Here is a 21,723-nt window from a genome sequence, read left to right on the forward strand (position 1 = left end):
TGCTGTACATATAATAACATACTGATTATTACAGAGTGCAACAACCATCCGTCTCTGTGATTTCATGATAGGCGGAATATTTTCGAAACAGGGAGTAAAGATGATTGTAACTGTCAGAATGAATAATTGGGTGCCATCCCTTTATTCACTCACCACACACTTGTCTGAAAGTCAGAAAGTTTTATGTTCAACCTCCACTCTGGAGACTTCATCCATCTGATTTAAGTTCACTTTCAGTCAATTGTTGAGAGAGTGCCACACCGTGAGAGATACTACTTTTTGAATGATGGCATGTACACACTCTATAGAATCCTCTGATGCTGCCCTTATGGCTTCAGTTACATAGATTGTGCTCTCTGTGTCACGCAGGAACTTTGATCTTTTTATTTCACTTTGACAACCTCTGACAATTTTTTCAGAGCAAGATGATCTGCAACTGTGCTTCTGTTCCTCTGCCCCATCTCCTCTGTGCTGGTCAGTGTAGTTCTTGTCAAAAGAGATTCCACAGCCCACACTCCAACCTCTTGAGTGCAATTGTCAAGTCCCATTCTTTTCTCTTCAATTTTGTTTCCAAGGGCACAGTGGCTCCAGTGGTTAGCACTACTGCCTCACAGCCCCAGGGCCCCAGGCTCAATACCATCCTTAGATGACTGTCTGTGTGGAGTTTGCATATCCTCCCCGTGTCTGTGTGGGTTGCCTATGAGTGGTGCAGTTTCTCTCCCATAGTGGAATTATGTGCAGGTTAGGTGGATGGGCCATGGGAGGTATAGAGATAGGGTAGGAGAGTAGATCTGGTTGGGGTGCTCTTTAGATGGTTGGTGTGGATTTGATGGGCTGAATGACCTGCTTCCACACTGTAGGGATTCTATTCTATGACTTCAGTTGGAATCTGCTAGATTGCAAAATTTCTCAGTCATGCTAGTTCCAACACATCATTAAAATGCACAAGTTTTTAAAAACAAAACTTGAGCCAAGAGTTTAATCTTTAATGGCATTCTACACAGTGAAACAGAATCAAATTTAACTGGGACAAGCACTACAAGACTTGAGTTTCGATAATATGTCAGGCAGTTGTTTGATTTTACATGTTAACAGTGATTTCTATTGCAGTTAAACTTAAAATATCATTAAATGTGGTTTCGTAAAGGATCAGTGATCAAGAATTAATGCCCTAGGGGCTACCATTGACCAGAACCCAAAAAGAATGAGCTCTATAAATAAACTGCCTACAAGAGCAGGTCAGAGGCTAAGAATTGACAGAAAGTAACTTACCCACTGACTCCCCAGATCCTATCCACCATCTACAAGATGCAAGTCAACAATGTGATGGACTGTGACTCCATACTTGTCTGGAAGAGTATAGTTCTAACAGTACTCAGGAAGCTTGACACCATCTAGGAGAAACCAGCTCACTTGACTGGTACAGCAACCACAAACATTCTTTCCTTCCACCATCGATGCTCAGAAGCAGCAGTGTGTACCACCTGGAAGATGCATTGCAGAAATTCACCACAACTATATCCAAATCCATGATCACAATCATCTAGAAGGACAAGGGCAGCAGATACATGGGAATATCACTAACTGCAAGTTCCCCATCAAGACAGTCACTATCCCGACTTTGAAGTCTATCTCCGTTCCTTCCGTATTGCCAAGACAATATCCTGGAACTCCCTCCCGGAACGGCATTGTGCATCTGTCTGCAGCATATGGACTGCAGCAATTCAAGAAGGCAGCTCACCCCCCACCTTCTCAAGGGCAACTAGGGACGGGCAATAAATGCTGGCCCAGCCCGTGACGCTTACATTTCATGAGTGATTTTTTTTTCAGAAATGCAATGAGGTTTGGACAATAAAATGATTTAAATGTGTTCAATATTCAGCACATCATTTCAATCTTTAAACTTTCTAAGGTGTTAGCATCATTCACGTGAAGATGCCATTGTTGACTTTTTATTACTTACTTGTTTTTTTCATCCTGTAGCTAAGGTTGCGTGATAGCTTTCAGGTTCAAGCAGCTATCATACAGTCAGAATTTCTTATTTCATCCTCACTCACTGAGATGTTAGGAATCACAATTTTTTCCGCAACGGCAACAAACCGAGAAAAGGGCACTCAGATTTGAAATGTTTTATTGCCTATTGTGTACTGAGTTAATTTATTATTTTTATTCAGAGTCATTCCCATGGTGAAGGCAGCTCTCACAGCAACCACTTTGTCAGGTCAAGCTCACATCCCAAATTCACAAGGACTTAGCATTTTCCACATCTGGTCACTTCCAAAACAAAAACAAAATTTATATTTCAATTTATTATAACTCTTTCATCCTGTGGCAGACCATATTCAGTCAGCTGCTTGTAATTCTGCTATACTATGCAGTCACCCAGCAAAACCAATGTCTTTGTTTTGACTCACTTCAAGTATGTTGCTGAGTTTAGGTCAGAGTGGTGCTGGGAAAGCACAGCGGGTCAGACAGCATCCTGATTTTCCTGCTCCTCGGATGCTGCCTGACCTGCTGTGCTTTTCCAGCACCACTCTGATCTAAACTCTGGTTTCCAGCATCTGCAGTCCTCACTTTTGCCTGGTCAAGTATGTTGCTATCTATTTTGAGTCTTTAAAGTTAACCATCTACCTTTATGAATTTATCTGGAGTTTAATTATGTTCACAATTTTCTTTTCACAACAGTTTACCTGTCACTCAGTTTTTCAGGTAGTTCTTTGTGGTGGAAATAATGTCTACTCTAGTTAAAGCATTAACCTTGGAGTAACATTGATATAAAAAAAACACTAACCATTGTGCACTTTTGAATGTAAATTTAAAGTAGGACAATATATTGAAAACACAAACTGTATGTTAGTTCTAACTGAGTTTCTTAGTAGGTGCAATCAATTACCTATTGCGCAATTTCAATATTTGACATAGATTTGGAGAATTTTTCATTTTCTTCTCCACAGTATTTTTTTCCGTTTTCTCTTTGGAGTAATTACAAGGATTTTTTTTAAAAAGGTCTTTCTCCAAACATGAGAAAGTTACAATAATGAAACGGCTGGAGAATTGGATGTGAAGCAAAATAATTAATCTGCCCTATATTAACCAGACCAGGGTGGCACAAACTCATAATGCAGCTTTAGAATTTCCATTTGTTTCCTGCTTTGTAACTAATTATCACTCCCCTGCGCTTTTTTTATGGAAATAAAAATGGAACGAGGTGTAAAATGAGCTACTGGTTTACGATCAGTGTATTTTGTGTCACCGTGCTGATCAATTTTGTCCCTGTTGACTCCAAATTACCTACGCAGTAATCTATTTCATGCTAAATTGTTTGGAAAGCTCTTTTGGTACAGTGGTAGATCCAAATCAAAGGCCCACCTGCTTCAGTGATGTGTCATAAGACATTTGAATAAGATAATTAAAAATATCTCGAATTTGTCACATGAGAATCTCCTGTGTACAATGGTAGCACCCCTACCTCTGATACAGGAGTCCTGACTTCAAGTCTACCCTGCTCCAGATGTGTTTCATAGCAGGAAATCAGGAAGGCTAAATGAATGTTGGCTTTTATTTCAAGTGAGTTTACGATGTAAGAGTAGGGAAGTCTTACTGCAAATGTACAAGGTGCTTGGTGGGACTACATCTGAAGTATTGTGAAAGGTTTTTTTCCACTTATTTAAGAAGCAATATAATTTCATTGGAGGCTAAACAGGTTGGGACTTTACTCACTGGAGTAATCATTCTAATAAGATTCTTAAGGGGCTTGACAGGGTAAATGTCAAGGGAGGATGTTTCCCGTCACGAGAGAGTCTAAGAACACCGGGTATCACCTCAGAATAAAAAGACACCAATTCAGTATGAAGAACGGCCTGTTTTCATTCTGTATGACTTTATGAAGAGAACTTTCTTTTATTAGAGGATTTTGAGTCTTTGAAATTCCTCACCACAGAGAGATGTGGGGTCAGAGTCCTTGTCTATAATTAAGGCTTAGGTAGAAAGATTCTTGATATTTGGGGATCGGAGGTGATAGGGAAATGGCAGGAAAGTAGCCATGAGGAATGTTGAATCACCATGATCCTAATGAATGGCAGAGCAGACTCGAGGGGCCAAATGGCCTACTCCTGTTCCGATTTCTTATGCTTTCAGACCTTAAAATACTGATTAAAAATTATCTATAAATCATCTTGTTCTCTTTTGTCAGTTCATCAATATGGGTTGCCTTTCTAAAAGAAGCTCTTAAATAATTGCTTCATTGTACAGCTATTTGGCATGTGGCACCAGTAAATTACTGCCAATTCCACTAAGGACAGGAACATGTCAAGAAGCCAAATTTGATTGGATTCAGCACAACACTCTCATAGGTGCATTGCATTAATTACAGTGGTTCGGATTAATGTATGATCAGGGATAGGATTTTGATTACTTCTAACTTACCAGACATGCTACCATCCCAATTTCCTAACATGTACTAATGAAAAAACTAGTCAGTAGTCTTTGAGAAAAAGATAGAAAGATCAAAGGACCTTCAACTCAATTTCCAATCCGTAGTACAATACTTCTCACAGGTCCATCAGGATTGTCGATTAATATCAGCAGGGAATCCATATCTGCAGGGTTATGTGTCAAACACAGGCACATTTCAAAAATATGGCAGGCAAAGCTGTATGGAGTGAGTAAAGTGTAGCTACAGGGCAATACCAATCAGTCAAGGCACACAGTTGATGTATAGGTGTGCGCTGTGCTCTGTGTAACCTCCTCCAAACAATTGCCAGCACATGCAGCCAAGCTGAACACCGCTGTTAAAGTGAAATAGACCACAAGGCATGTAAACTGACTCTGTGAAACTGTCTACGATAAATCAAAACAATGCATATCGATGTGAAAAGTCAGATTAAAAATCTCACAATGTGGATTGAGCCCAGCTCTAGGAACAAAATGAGAAGTCAGTCACAGAGTAGAATTGAACACACAAGCTTTATGTCAGCATTCTACCCTAGAGAAGTGGAGCTTTACAAAACTACCTTGGTAAGATCTGATCCGAAACTTCAACTCAAATTATTAATGTCAAAGAATATCACATGAGCTGGTTACAGGCGAGGAAGTGAGGTACTGATGAGAATTTCACTCTTTTAATCAAATAGCAATCAGGTAGAAAGACAAAAATGAATTGATGTTTTGATACACATCAACAGTTACATTGTAACAATATTGCAGCTCCTTGGGCGATATTAGAGTAAATAATAAGTGTCTTGCCCACTGATTAGAGAACCAGCAAGAACTCCCCTGCTCCATTTTTGTAAAGCCATTAAAAGACAAAGTTAAAACTCACACGACACTGGGTTATAGTCCTGCTTGTCTACCTTAGATTCCAGCATCCGTAGTTTTTTTCTGTCTCTAACCGGGTTATCGTCCAGCAGGTTTATTTGAGAGTACAAGCTTTCAACTAAACCTGTTGGGCTATAACCTGGTGCCATGTGATTTTTAACTTTGCCCACGCCTGTCAAACACCAGCATCTCCACATCACTAAAAGACACAGCTTGGCACTGAGTTCACAGTTTGATTGACAGTTTCAAGAAGCGATAAGAAGCTCACAGTCCTTGAATGTAAGTCTTTTTTTTATAGCAGATTACCCACTTGAAGAGATTTCTTTCTATATTAAGAGTGTATACATGAGAATTTTCTTAAATTCTTGTCTATTTATTTAATTTTCTATCCTTCATGTGGCTCCTGACATCTGCCCATAGTGGACCATCAAACGTGAATATGAAGGTGTCATTGGGTGCATGAGTAAAGCTGGAGGTGGTGGTGCAACTGGGGTATGGAGGGAATTGAAGAGGCATGGAACAGGTTTGGGAAATGCAAAACAAGAACAAAGTGTTTGAGAAACTCCATGTGCCTGTCAGTATCTATGGAGAAAAAAACAGAGCTAACTTTTCAAATCCAGGGACCTGTTCTAATGAAATATCATGGACTCAAAACATCAACTGGTTTTCTCTCTACAGAAGTATTGACTTTCTCACTTTAGTGATTGGAACCAACTGGATGAGATTCTTGATTGGGGTTGTTAACCTGGGCCAATCTGGGAACCCTGGCTGACAGGGGATTCAGAGAATCTCCTGATTTCAGGGACTGACTCTGAATTGGCTGGTCACAGCTAGTGTGCTGTGACATGTAAATAAAGGGTGACTTGGTAATGGGGTACCAGCCTCTGTGTACTTATTTCATTCATGCATTTCTGTTTTTGTTTCAAATTTCTAGCTTCCACAGTTCTTGATTTTGTTTTAAGTATCAGGAGTGTTCAAGGTGGGTAATTGATTATGAAGAATATGGACAAATGACATCATTTCAAATATTGTGAGCTTGAAAGTCATTCAGATATAGAGTCATAGAACTGTGCAGCGTAGAAACAGACCTTTCAGTCCAACTCATCCATACCAACCACATGTCCTAAATTAATTGAGGCCCTTCACAACAGATTTAACAGATTATGGCTCTTTCAGCAGTGGATATCCAAGCCTGTGACCTCTACCATCTAGAAGGACAAGTGCAGCAGATACACAGAAACACCCCATTTCCATGTTTCCACCTCCCCAATCATTCACCATCCTGACTTGGAAATGTAACACCATTCTTTCGCTGTTGCTGAGTCCAAACCCTCGAATTCTCTTCCTATCAAAACTATGAGTGTAATTAGTCCCTATCTTTCCTGCAGTAGCTCATGACGAGCTTCTCAATGTCAGTTAGAGATAGTTAATGACTGCCAGCCTACACAGTAATTCTTACACATTGTGAACAGAAATTAAATCATGAAATGCAACTCGTTTGTGCAAGTGAAAATCAATGGCACACAGTACTAAGAGTCATGACTTAGTCGAAAATGAAGGAAGAGAAACAGCTGAAAATAAATGTCAAGGGATTCTGTCAGTAAAATAGAAGTGAAAGCTCAGATGTGACATTGCTAAGCTCAGGAACTCTGTATCTAAACCTTTCCACCTCTATATCTCTCTCCTCTACTGCTGCTTAAAATCCAACTTCTTTTGGGTTTTGGTTTATCTGCCTTAACTTTAGTTGGTTTGATGTCACATTTTGCTCGATGACACTCTCATGAAAGAGTTTTTTTTAACAATGTTAAACTTACCAAAGAACCACAACCACATTGAAGTTACTATCAATGAATTATCAGTAGCTTGTCATCACGTTATCACACAAGTATTGCCTCACTTAACTATCTGAAAACTAGTTAAGATGATACAATCTATCACTGCGAGTGGAGCTTTCAATTTACTTTGCTTAATGCAATCAAGGTCAGTTCTGCTTTAAAAGACTTGTACTGAGAAAACAGGGGATGAGCTTTATAATCCTTTGTCAAAACATAATGCTTTGATATACATACAGATTTCTAATGGCATTCCTAATTAATAACTTATTTTTGTTCAGTTGACCTTAATGACACAGTTTAAGAGTTATATTTCTTGTCATATGTACTCAAACAAAAGCATAGAATCACTACAGTGTAGATGCAGGCCATTCAGCCCAAACTAACCCTGCAACTCCCATGTCAATTCACCTAACCTACGCACAATTGGATTGTGGAAGGAACCAGAGGAGAATATGCAAATTCCACACAGACAGTCACGTGAGGCTAGAATCAAACCCAGGTCCCTAGTTTTGCAAGGCAATAGTGCTAACCACTGAGTCATCTCACATGAATACTGTGGCAAGTTTACAAGTCACCACTTATGGCATCATCTTAGGTACAAAGGACTCTAGCTACCGATACTTCAGAATAAATTAGAAAAATAAAGAAATAAAAGTCCAGCATTGCAGACCTTCATGCCATCTTATGTATAAAAGGTATCAAGGTATAAAATCTTAGGAATAAATTAGACAAATAAAGAGATAAAAAGTTCAGAATTACAGTCCTTCCGTGCCGAGCAGATGGAGCAGATGATTCTATGTTGGCCTTCAGTCTGCACCGGGCCTTGCCTCAAGTCTCAGACTGAGAAACATGTCATTATATTCATTGTGCACCAAATAATCTACTGACTATCAACATGGTTGAAAAATATTTAAATGTGAATTGTGATTTTTTTGGGGCTAACAACAGTCAAAAACATACAAGATAGCAGAAGAAAGTGTATTTTACAAAATGCATAATAGTTCCATGAACCACCAAGCTTCAAATTCATTGTATCCCACTCCTACTACATTTGTAAAGTAAACTGATCTTAACATGTGAGCTACATCAGTTCATATTAAAATGCTGAAATTAGCTGCCTTCAATAAGTGTTTTCCCACATCCATCTGCTATTTTGATAAACGCTGCTCGTCCCTTTTGGTAAAGTTGGGAGAAAAGATGCAACAGTCCAGAAAGAGAATAGTTATTGAAGGAAAAGCGCAAAGAGGCTAATTTTAACTGATCCCCATTCGATCAAACAGACCCACTAGAAAGAAACATTGCAAGTTGATAGGTCTTTTTTATGCAAATTTTCATTTTGTTGACCTTGATTTTGATCCTGACCTTAAATGATCAGTAAACTGATTCCAAAGAAGAGTGAAACTGGATTTGAAACATTCATTCTATTTCTCTCCACAGATGCTGCCAGACTTGTTGAGCTTCTCCAGCATTCTCCTAATTGGTTTCTGAATTCTAGCATCCATAGTATTTTGTTTTAAATCCATTGGAACATCTTCTATCTCTTACATGCCCTGCGTTGAGGATATTGCTCCAATGAGTTCTGTGGTTGACCTTTTTTTATCTAAAATTCCTTGACATTTCCTGAATTTCTATCAAAGGGAATTTCTTTCTGCTAACTCGTTCCACAACAAATCACAGTATTCCAGATATGATCAGCTTAGTGCCTTGTATTGCCTTCACAAGACTTGCTTATTTTTATACTCCATTTCCTTTGAAATAAAGGCCAAAGTCCATTATTTCCCTATCATCTGTTGAACTGGGATGTTAGCTTTTTGTGATTTATGCTCCCAAATCCCTCTGTGCTGAAGCTTTCTGTAGTCTTTGTTTATTTGCATAATATTCAAATCTTTTATTCTTCCTGCCTCAAAGTGAATTAATTCACAAATCTGCACATTACATTGTATCTGTCTAGTTTTTGTCCCCAGATGCTAAATCTGCCTATTTCCCCCTGTAGATTAGTTGTTCATCCTTACCACTTCTTCACATCTATTTTTGTGTAATCCACAAACATGGCTTTGGTACATTCACTTGCCACATCCACGTCATTAACATATATTGTAAATAATTGCATCCCCAGCACTGTTCCCTGCGGCACTCCACTAGTTACAGAATGCCATCCTGAAAATACCCTGTTCTATCCCAGCTAGTCTTCTCTTGGTTAACCAATCCTCTATCCATGCTGATATAACTCCCGTAACACCAGGCTATTGCCTTATGAGCAGCACCTGATTGAACCTCTTTTGGAAATGCAAGCATATTATGTTTACTGGTTCCTTTTTATTTAGTCTGCTTGCTACTTCCTGAAAGAAGAAATTTATCAGGCATGATTTTCCCTTAATGAAGCCAGTTTAACTCTGCTTACTGTGTTATGTAATTCTAAAAGTTTTGCTTTAAATCCTTTATTTTAGACTCTAACATTTCCCAATTGCCTCATGTTGAGCTAAGTGGTCAATAGTTATCTGTTTTTTTCTCCTCTTCCCTTTTTAAATACGGGTGTTACATTAGCAATTTTTCAATCCTTTGGGACTTTTCTATAATGTAAGGAATGTTGAAGATTCACCACAGCACATCAGATATGTTCGTCACTACTTCTTTTTTAAATCATAGGACACAATCCATTAGTTCCATCGGACTTAGCAGCATTCTACTTCATTTATAACCCCATTTTTCTTTTTTTAATGTTTCTAAATGCTGCTGTTTCCAGGTTCTCATTATCAAAGTAGTTATTTGGCAATGCCACAATCTCTTCTTGCTTTGTGATCTTATGTTGCTTCCTCCTGTTCCCTCCCCCACTTTAATTAGATAAAGCCTCTCTATAGTCCTAGTTTTGTAATTTGCAAGGACAACAATCCTAGCACAGCTTAAGCCCATCCTAGTGGAACAACTCCCTTCTATCCCAGAACAATTGCCAGGAATCCATTCCTGCCACATCACACTTTCCCATTGCCACTATTCCTTCTTATGTGCTTTCTTCTAACTTACTAATATCCGGTGGGAAGAATGCTCTGATTAGATGTACAGCAGATGACAGGCTGAACCTTGATAAACCTTTGTTATGTCATGCTTAATAACTAGTTACATAACATCTGAGATATATAATTGTGTCTGGTGAGCTATCTAGTTCAATCTACATGGACATAGCAGTGGAACAATTGCTCCTGCAATATTGCTCTCTGGATCTCTTAGAACTGGTTAGCTCTTGCAAGGAACAGTCATAGAATCAGAGAGATGTACAGCATGGAAACTGACCCTTCAGTCCGATTGGTCTATGCCGACCAGATATCCTATCTAAACCTAGTCCCATTTGCCAGCACTTAGCCCATATCCCTCTAAGCCCTTCCTATTCATATAACCATTAGGTGCCTTTTAAAATGTTGCAATTGTACCAGCTTCCACCACTTCCTCTGGCAGCTCATTCAGCACATGTACCACTCTTTGCGTGGAAAAGTTGCCCCTTATGTCCTTTTTAAATCCTTAACCTCTCACCCTTATCCCATGCCCTCTAGTTCTGGACTCCCCCACCTGAGGGAAAAGACCTTGTCTATTTATCCTATCCTTGCCCCTCATGTTTTTATAAACCTCTATAAGGTCGCTGCTCAGCCTCTGACACTCCAGGGAAAACAGTCCCAGTCCTTTGCAGTCTGATGGGAGGACCTTATCACATGATGTCAGATAACTCTTTCCAGTATGAAGTGCCTGATACTGCAATGATCACAAAGCTGTTTGCAGGGCTGTTTGTGTGTATAATAACTGAGATGTTTGATGCATTACAACTGTAATGCATTCAGGATTTCCAGTGGTGGTGAAAGTGTGATAATAATGCAATCATTAGTGTTGTTGAAGTCAAAGTTCATGGTTTAATTTTGGACAGTGCTCTCAGGAAACACAGATATTAAGGAATATCTTTGGCTGTGCTTAAGAAATTAAAAACCAAACACTGAATGGCATGAACAATCATTTTCTGTGAGTTGTCGTAGTTGTGGGTATGGTCGCCGAGCTCGGAAGTTTATTTGCAGATGTTTTGTCCCCGTCTGGGTAACATCTTCAGTGCTTTGGAGCCTCCTGCGAACTACTGCTGTACTGTGTCTTCTGGAATTTATTTGGTTCCGTTCCTGCTGCTTCCAGTTGCCAGTTCCAGTTGTTCATTGTAGTGGTCGGTGTATTGGGTCTAGGTCCATATGTTTGTTGATAGCTTCTGTGAATTAAAGTAAAAGAGAAGAAAAGTGTAGATGGCTAATTTGGTACTGCCATTTTTAACACAACTGGCAGTTTAGATCTGGAAATTCATATACAATTAACCTATAAATTGTAAGTAACAGATTGTCATCCATAAAACAACAGTGGTGATGCTTTGATATCCATTGTAAACACTCATCATCTCTTAAAAACACAAGATTTATTCCATTCAGTTATCAGTAAAAGAGCTGAGCAAATGGAATCTATCTACATCAATGGAGCTTTGGATTATTTTACACACTGTGATTTAACTCTGATTCAAATGATTTCTCATACTTAGATGATTAGGGGCTGAGCAGTAGTTTTGTAATCCTTTGTCGAAACAAAATGCTCTAATATAAATATAGATTTCAGAAGATGTTCCTAATTCATTACCAATACTTATTCATTTTGTTTGGTTCAGTTGGTTTTAATAATACAAAACACCAGACTGAAAAAAGTAGATAGTTTTATTCATGTTGTACCAGATTAACAAATAACTGTCAATGTGATTCAAAAGCATTTAAATGTAGATTGCTGTCTGAAGGGATAATAATGTTCAAAACATTTATGATAGTAAGTAAACAGATGCATTTTAAAACACATTAGGATTCTTTGAATCTACAGGCTTAAAAGTCATTATATTTCATTTGTAGCACATTTGTGCTGCAATATTTTCTCTAAACTATGAAATAAATCAATGGATAGGTACAAGTTTGTTACGTCAGTTCTGCAATGGAATGGCATTAGAAGGGAAAATATAAACATTCCAATCTGGCTCCCTATTTCAAGCCCAGATCAAACTTCAAGTTGACCCATTTACCTTCAGAGGTGTGATCTGGCTGAAACACTGGGTCAGATGTTTACTGAGCTGAAGCAGCACAGGCAGGTCTGGGATCCACAGAGTTAACAGTGGAGTGGACGGTGCGGAAACTATGCCCCTGTGTTGTAGCAGTAAGTGCCATGCACTGAAGTATAATGGTTCACAAGCCATTTTCAAAGCTAACTGAGGGGCACTAACTGAGATGGTAGGGTGCCAGATGGTGAGTAATGCCAGGTTATTAGGAGCCAGAGTGACAGATGGTTGGAGGGTGGATGCCAAGAGGATTTCCTACCATGACATGTCCCAAAATGATTGGCTTGTTGGGCCCTTTCTGATGCAGTTAATAGTTAACCACACAGCTGGACTCACATATAGACTAGGCTGGATAAAGATTGCAGATCGCTTCATGACATTAATGAACCAGATGATTGTTTTGGACAATGATCTTTGAGTTTCACAGTCATCATCTCTGAGACTAGTTTCCAATTCCAGATTTTGTTGTTTGAATTTAAACTCCATGATCTGCCAAGGTGGGGTTTGAATCCATTTCTCTCGAGCTTCAGACTAAGCCTCAGGATTGTAGGTCAGGTGACATTTTCAGTACACTGCCAAGACCCCTAGCAAAATTTAAATCTATATTCCAGCATAAGAATGAGATAAAGAATTACAAGCAAGATGTGTTCACCTTCCTGATCACAATTTATTTTATCAAATATATTATTGATTTAGGTTTGACTCAGGAGTTTTCGGAAACACTATGGTCCAGATTTTGTGGCTGTAATAGTAGTGAAAATGTCAATGTTCAAGCTGAGTATTGCTCTGAACCTAGCAGTGCCTTCTGGTGTATGTGTAGTTAAATGTCCAAGTTTGGAAGGTGCTGTCAATGAATTTACAATTCTGCAGAAGATGGACCGTTGAACTCCCTGCAGTGTGAAATCAATGTTCTGAGAAGAACTAAAGACAAAATATTGTGGGTGTTGCAAATTTGAAATAGGAAACAGGAAGCAGTGGACAAGCTAAGCAGTTCTTGTAATGTCTTTGAAGGGTAAAACTGTTAGTTATTGTGTTGCATCCAAATGTATGTAGCTCTGACTGATAGTCAAATTGGACACAAAGCTTTAACACAATTTCTCTCTTCATAGATGTTATCAAATATTTCCAGAATGTTCTGTTTTTATGACTGATGAGTGCTGGCTCATTTAGTCTGTGAAAACATTATGCCATGTTAATGACCATGTAATGAGGTTTTTAGAGTCATACAGATGTACAGCAATGAGACAGCCCTTTGGTCCTACATGTCCTTACTAACCAGATATCCTAAATAAATCTGGTCCCATTTCCTAGCATTTGGCCAATGTCCCTCTCAACCCTTCCTATTCATATCCCCATCCAGATACCTTTGAAATGTTGTAATTGTACCACCACTTCCTCTGGCAGTTCATTCTGTACACGCACCACCCTCTGCATGAAAAAGTCACCTGTTAAGTCCCTTTTAAATCTTTCCCCTCTCAACTTAAACTTATGCCCACTAGTTTTGGACTCCCCCATCTAGGGGAAAAGATCTTGTTTATTTACCCTATCCATGCCCCTCATGATCTTATAAACCTCGATAAGGTCACCTTTCAGCCTCCGTCACTCCAGGGAAAACAGCCCGAGCCTGTTCAGCCTCTCCCTATAACTCAAACCCTCCAATCCTGGCAACATCCTTGTAAATTTTTTCTAAATCATTTCAGGGTTCACAACATCCTTCCTTCAGCAATTTAATCGAATATTATATTATGCCAACTTCCAAATAACCTCTCTTGCTCTGAAAAAGCTATTTTATTCTGATAAAAATATACTCTTCTAAATATTATTGTTCAATTATATCCCTTAAGCATGTTCAGAGTATTTTATCTCCTAAACCATATGATATGCATTCATTTTGTTTTCTATGAAATAATTTCTCGAAAATGTCACTGTCATTACGCCACTATTAAGAGAGAATTAAACTTTGCCCTTGATGACCAGAGATGAACACACTATCCCACTCTATTTACCTAGGTGAGCCCCTTCACAGGACTCACTCATAGACAACACCTCATCAGAACTAGAAAAAAAAAATAAAATTCACAGCAATCTCTTCGGTCAGAAATTGTTGAAGAAACTCAGCAGGTCTGACAGTATCTGTGAAGAGAAAGCAGAGGCAATATTTTGGCTCCTGTAGCCCTTCCTTAAAATCTGCTCAGTTTCTCCAACTATGTCTGATTTTGTTTAAGATTTCCAGTGTCTGTAGTTCTTTGTTTTAACATCTACAGTAAACTGTCTGGTATGTCATGGAGTTCAGTACTTACCTGTTAATCCTAAACATTTTGAGATAGAACTCAAAAGTGCACAGTATCACAGATACACTGAGAAAAACTCATCTCCCCTCATTTCCCAGTCCTGAACAATGTTGCCCCATCTCCCACCTCAGGAAGGTAACTGCAGCAGCAAGCTACTGGAGAAGATCTATGCTAATCCCAAGTCTGCAGTTATTCACTGGTACACTCAGTCCATAAACACTCCTTGTCACGCACTCCACTGAGGAACAACAGCTAACAACCAATGCCAGGGGAGTTGGTGTGCAAAAGCAAAAACCAGGAATTGCTTTCTGATTACTGCCCTGCTTTGTAGTCCATTGTAGTTCACACCCCCCATCAATCTCGTTGGGTGATCATGGGCCTTTTTAAAGTCTTTCTGAAATGCCTCCTCTCTCCATGTGATCCCCAGCAGCAGTGGGACTGCCAAGACCATTCAGCCTTCAGCTGTGATGCATTCCACACAATAACACACATTGTCACAGGGTATCTGATATTTAAACTAAACTAAACTTGAAGGTGGGCTTAAAGAAAGTCATCTAATTGGTAACAAGATAACAGCTTGACTCTGTGATTAACCACACAACAGATAAATGACTAAACACATTTCATTTTCCATTAAATTTATACAAAGTGAAGAAATTTCAGTGTAGTTTAAATGCAGGGTCAATGCTGAGAGGATATTTTCCCTCATGGGAAAGTGTAGGACCAGAGGGCACTGTCTCAGAATAAAGGGGCACCAATTTAAGACTGAGACGAGGAGAAATTTCTTCGCTCAGAAGGTTGAGAGTGTTTGGAATTTATTGCCACAGAGAGCTGTGGGGTCAAAGTCATTGTGCGTATTTAAGGCTGAGATAGGGAGATTCTTGATCAATTGGGGAATCAAGGATTACAGAGACAGGCCAGAAAGTGGATGGAGGAATGTTGAATGGCAGAGGAGGCTCGAGGCACTGAATGGTCTCTTCCAGTTTGTATTTACAGTCTTTCAGTCAGTTTATTCCCTCAATCAAAAACATTAATAGACAGCACTGGAAATACTCAAGCATATTCTGCTTTTATTTCAGGTTTTCAGCATCTGCAATTTTTTGCGTAACTGTTGCTTCCTGGTTTGCTGTCTGTGATTGATGGATTACTTTGATGTGATTGGCTATTTACCCCGCCTGATGTCATTATCATTGCTGGTTGCCTAGAGATCCCTAGGCCGTGGCAATAGATTATTAGAAAAGGGCAAATCCACACCATCGTGAGAGATCACTCCATTTGTTTGGACAGCTTTCTTTGAGCCCAGCAAAACCTTGCATCAGTGATGCTAACTGTGACCCTGTACAGGAGGCTTAAAAATGCTGCATTTCATTTCAAACAACTTTTGCTGTTACATTTTCTAATATGCAGCACCTGAATATTACCATGCACACAGCATTGAATAAATTGCATGGCTATTAAATCACTGCTCAGTTATTGTTTCTCTATTTAAATCTTGATCAATTGAATTGCTTTTGGCTATGGTTGATTAGTCCTATACTAAAATTTAATGGAATACACTTATAACAACTTGAATTTATATAACACTTTCAATGCAGTAAACATCCTCAAGGCATTTGGCATACATTTTCTCATCGTACTTCAGAAAATCATTGAGATTGTGCAGGCAATTAAAGCTTTCATACACCAAAACATATTGCATAGATACCTCACATAGACCAGGATTTACTTCTTAGCTTTCAGTTTTGAAGTATTAAAAGATTAATTTTGATGATTCTTTGTGTATGTAGCCAGCGTGCAATCCTTCCTCCCATTCAATGTAACAGACATGTAAACAATGCTGCAGTACATATGCAACAGTGAAGTCCCACACACCTACCAGGCCATTGAGCTGTTCTTGCATTAGAGAGAGAGAGAGAGATGACTGGTGATAGTTTATCCTAAAGGTTACCACACCTTAGGTGAGGGGAGAGTTTGAAAAGAGTCTGTCATGGTAACCTCAAATCGTGTGGGAATTGATCATTTGTGATGCAAGCCAACAGTCTTGCCAACTGAGCTAAACAGCCCCTAAAAAGAAAGGACTCAATTACTTTTGTTTTTATTCCATATCATCATCGTCCACAGTATTTTGATTTTATTTGAGAGCTTACTTGCATATTTTGCAATTTTTTATTAAAAACTACTTCAGCTGTTAGAATGATTTGAAGCAGACCAGATTCTTTTTCAGGGCCAAAACTGGTATCACGGTTGTGAGTTTGCAAGATACACTGCACAGGAAAACCTGACCAGGGTAATCACGATCCAACAGGGCAGCTTGGGTATTCTCTCTTTTTTTCTAAATCAAGCTGTCAAGGTGGGCATTCACTGACAGGAACCTGCACTCTGCAAGTGAAAGAAACATGTCCAAGCCTTGCACCAGTAATTTTTTGAATTATCCAGGATTTAGGGGACCCAGTAATTCACATTTTACTGTCACCATGGTAATAGCTCAGCCAATTAGAGACAACTTTCTGACTAATCAGCATCCATTTCTTCTGTTGCGATTGTTTAATATTTGGCATTTTAGCAGTTACTCAGATTTTGCAGAATGCAAATGACTCTGACTTCATTAAAAGCCAATGGGTGCCCTTTGATTTCAGCATTCACTGTACTGCAGATTTCACTGGCACTGGATAGCCATGTTGTGGATACCAAGCCTGCACTATTCACCCCCTGAGTTTGCTAGCATCATTGCAAGGGGAGACATTTCCTACTCTTGAATCATTGAGATCCACAGCACAAAAAAAAACCTTTGTCCCACTGCATCCACACTGTTCAAAAACAATATTGACCTATTCTAACCAAAAACTGGAAGAACTGTAGATGTTGTAAATAAGAAACAAAAACAAAGCTTGCTGGAAAAGCTCAGCAGGTCTGGCAGCACCTGTGGAGTTAGCATTTTGGATTGAGTGACCCTTTTTCGGCACTATTCTAATCCCATTTCCAACACCTGGCCTATAACCTTGATGCCTTGGTATCACAAGTGCTCATCGAAACAGTGCTTAAATGTTATGAAGGTTTATGTCTTTACAACTCTTATGGTCAGTGAGTTCCAGATTCACACCACCTTCTGTTGGAAATGTAGATTTCAGAACTGCACACATTACTTCCATGTAGATTCAGTGGAGTCAGGGCAGCCGCTGAATGTATAGCGGTTCACAAGCCCTCAGAGGAGTCGTGATCCAATGTTTGACTTCAGGAGCAGTATTGAAAGGCTAATTGGAATGATCTTATCAATGCCTGCTATATCCTTTCCATCTCCGTTGACTCCTTAATGCCATCTCCAATTTAACTCTGTGCCTTCACTTGACCCCCACCACTCCCTTAGTCACCATTCCATGCCCATTCACCCAATATATTCCACGTATAGAACCATGAGCTGTATAGAAACAGCAGTGTGTGTGGAACTGCTCATTAATATACCCATTTACAAATCACTTTTTGACAAGAAAAAGCTACAGTTCCTACAACCTTATAGAGTGTGGATCAAGACATCACTAAAGCATCAATAATGGAAGGATCAAACACTCCACATTTCTTGATCTTGTGAAAATAAACATTGAATCATTGAAAATGAGATCATAGAAAAAAACATGTTGCTTCATTGCAAACAGAAGCATGTCTCTGAAGAATTTTATTTGTCTTTGACCAGCACAGATGCAATGGGCTGAAGGGCCTTTCCCTGTGCTGTAGTTCTCTATGACTCTACAAGTGGGAAATATCTTCTTCTGCAATGGGGCTAGCAACATTGGGGATGTGGTGTGCAGACTTGGTATTCACCACATCCCTATCTAATACTAGTGAAAACTGCAGTACAGTGTGTGCTGAAATCAAAGGCCCCATGCACCCCCCCATCACTGATTTTTTTTAAAGGAACCATTTGTGTTCTGCAAAAAGCTAGGTCAATATTGTTCCAACTCTTGACTGTAATATTATGAACATTCCAATATTACTTTTTTTTCCCAAAACTAATTGCTCAGTATATTTAAGAAGTGGGAAATCAAAAGAATATGAGGTATCACCGAGGGAACGACACTCAGCTAATTTTCAAAAACTGCTTCAACAGTTTAAGTGCTGCACCATTAAATATATCCTCAGTGGCATTGCTTCATAAGCTTGTCCTAATACATCCCAGTACCACATACTATCCCTCTAAAAGATCAATTTAAATGGATTTACAGGGGCTTCGTTCCATGGCAGACCTTCTCAAGGTTTACTTTAAATTGAAACAGAATTGCTAACTTGATCTGAGAAGTAGAAGGGAGGCCAAAAGTAATTCCAACAGAATCCATCTCCAAAAGCAATTTAACCAAATCATTAAAGTCTATAATTTTCATTTCCACCTTTTGTTGCAGAAATGAGTGCTGGAGTTCAAGCATTGACTATTATTGTTAAGTAGAACACGACCATCATGCTTAACGACTTGCCAAAGCTCCACATTACAGGATTTAGAGCTGATTCATTTATTTATTAGAGCTGCCTTTTTTTTTGGAAGTAGTAACTTCAATGTCTTCTTTTGTGTCTTGGTTTGCCTTTTTAGTTGGACAGATTCTAACAAAACCTCCCCCTCTTGCCTCTTGAAAGGAAAATATTCTCAGCTTTAAATCGTCATTTCTCCTGCACTGACGGACTGGAGGAGTTATGCAGAATTCTACCAAATGCTTATTTCTCAGCTTCAAATTTGCCTTGCTCAGAGCAATTTAGTTGCAGAGACAACAACGAGAAAAACTAATCAAGGGAACAAAAACCATCAAACACATGGGAAGCAGTTAAATTACCCCCATACATATCATACTAAACAATAACTTTGCTACCAATTGATTCACTGCCAACTCACTCTGGCATTGTTTCCACATTTATAATATAATTTGATAGTCCTTCCTCAAACTCCAAGGTTTAGGCTTGCTTTGTTACATTCAAAAGATTTGAGTTTTTAAAAATTAATCACAGGATGTGGGCTTCACTGACAAAAGGTATACTGAGGTGCCAAGCCCCAGTTGTCCTTACCAAAATGGTGGTGAGCTGCCTTCTTTGGCACAGCAGTCCAGGCAGAGAGAAACACCCACACTATTGTTAAGGAAGGGGCTCCAGGGTTGACCCAGCAACAATGAAGGAACAACAATAAAGTTCCAATATATAAGTCAGGAAGGTGTGCAACACAAAGGAGGATTCACAGTTTGTGTTGATTCCATTTGTCCTTCTAGTTTGAGGATTTTGGATACATATAAATGATAATCCTCCAACATTTACCCATATTGCTCAGCTGCATAGAGCTCATCATTTGGGCCTATTGTAAAATCTTTAACACCAGCAAAACTTACCCATACTTTGAGAAACTGAGTCCCCTAAAGATTATATTCCTTGCATTACACTCAATTACACGGCTTGGAAACTCAGCTGGCCATTGGAGTCTGCGTCCTCATCTGGACTTGATTTATTAAAGTTCTCTTGCTCTAGCAAAGATGGGGTGGTTTTGGCAGAAAAGCGAGCTCTTGTCTCTCATGCAGTCTGATATAAGTTTCCTCAGTTCTGTTACAATACAACAAAGCTTGCACACCAGACACAGTCACAACAAAATATGGTTCTGCAGATTTTTGTAACTCAAAGCACCACAACATCAACCTTCTGTTTTTGGCTTTCCAGTCTGTGTCATGCTGAGCAGGACTGCTAGCTATTCTGGGGGTACTCCCCAAATACACACTTTGAGTCCAGGAATCTTTGTGTTCTGGAAAATGCATCTTATTGTTTGGACTGCCTCTGAAAGACATTGTATGATGCAAACTTGCTGTACTTGTTTGGTGAGATGAGAATTAAACTAAATTATGAGGCATATAGATGGGACAAATAGCAAAGGACTTTTCCCCTTGGTGGAGGGATTAATGGCCAGGGGGTGCAGATTTAAGAAAAGAGCAGAAGGTTCAAAAGGGGGTCAGAGAAATAACTTTTTTCACCCAGAGTGTGATGAGAATCTTGAATCCACTGCTGTAAAGAGTCTACAAGCAAAAACTCTCAATAATGAAGATGCTTTTAAGCATGCACTTTTAATGCCAAAGCATACATGCCAAGTGCTGGAAAATGGAATAAGAATGGTTAGGTAATGTTTTTGACTCTGAGGGCCAGCAACCTCTATGCATCAGTGAGAGAAGCAAAATGATGACTCCCTCACACCTTACCATAAAGTGTATAAGTCCTGCTGAAATTTGTTTTCCCAAGTTGCAACACCTGGCATTTATCTGAATTAAGCTCCATCTGCCACTTCTTAATCCATTGGCCCATCTGTTCAAGATCCCTCTGTAATCTGAGGTAATCTTCTTTGCTGATAACTACACCTTCAATTTTGGTGCCATCTACAAACTTACTAATTATACTTCTTATGCTTACATCCAAATCATTTATATAAATCATGAAAATAAGTGGACCCAGCACCGTTCCTTATGGCACTCCACTGGTCACAGGCCTCCAGTCTGAAAAACAACTCACCAAAACCACCCTTTGTCTTCTACCTTTGAGCCAGTTCTGAATCCAAATGGCTAGCTCTCCCCATATTCCATGAGATCTAACCTTGCTAATCAGTCTCCCATGGGGAACTATGTCGAACGCCTTACTGAAGTCCAAATAGATCACATCTACCAGTCTGCCTCATCAATCCTCTTTGCTACTTCTTCAAAAAATGCAATCAAGTTTGTGAAACATGATTTGCCATGCACAAAGTTGTGTTGACTATTCTTAATCAATCTTTGCCTTTCCAAATACATGTACATCCTGTCCCTCAGGATTCCTCCAACAACTTGCCCACCACCAACATCAGGCTCATTGGTCTATATTTCTCTGGCTTGTCCTCACCACCTTTCTTTAACAGTGGCACCACATTAGCCAACCTCCAGTCTTCCAGCATCTCACCTGTGACTATCGATAATACAAAAATTTCAGTAAGAGGCCCAACAATCACTTCACTAGCCTTCCGACCTTGAAGTGTAGATTCATAGCTCCTTAAAGTGGAGTCACAGGTAGATAGGATAGTGAAGGAGGCGTTTGGTATGCTTTCCTTTATTGGTTAGAGTATTGAGTTGGGAGGTCATGTTGCGGCTGTACAGGACATTGGTTAGGCCACTTTTAGAATATTGGGTGCATGTTT

The sequence above is a fragment of the Chiloscyllium punctatum genome, chromosome 41 (assembly GCF_047496795.1).
Source record: "Chiloscyllium punctatum isolate Juve2018m chromosome 41, sChiPun1.3, whole genome shotgun sequence".
NCBI lineage: Eukaryota > Metazoa > Chordata > Chondrichthyes > Orectolobiformes > Hemiscylliidae > Chiloscyllium > Chiloscyllium punctatum.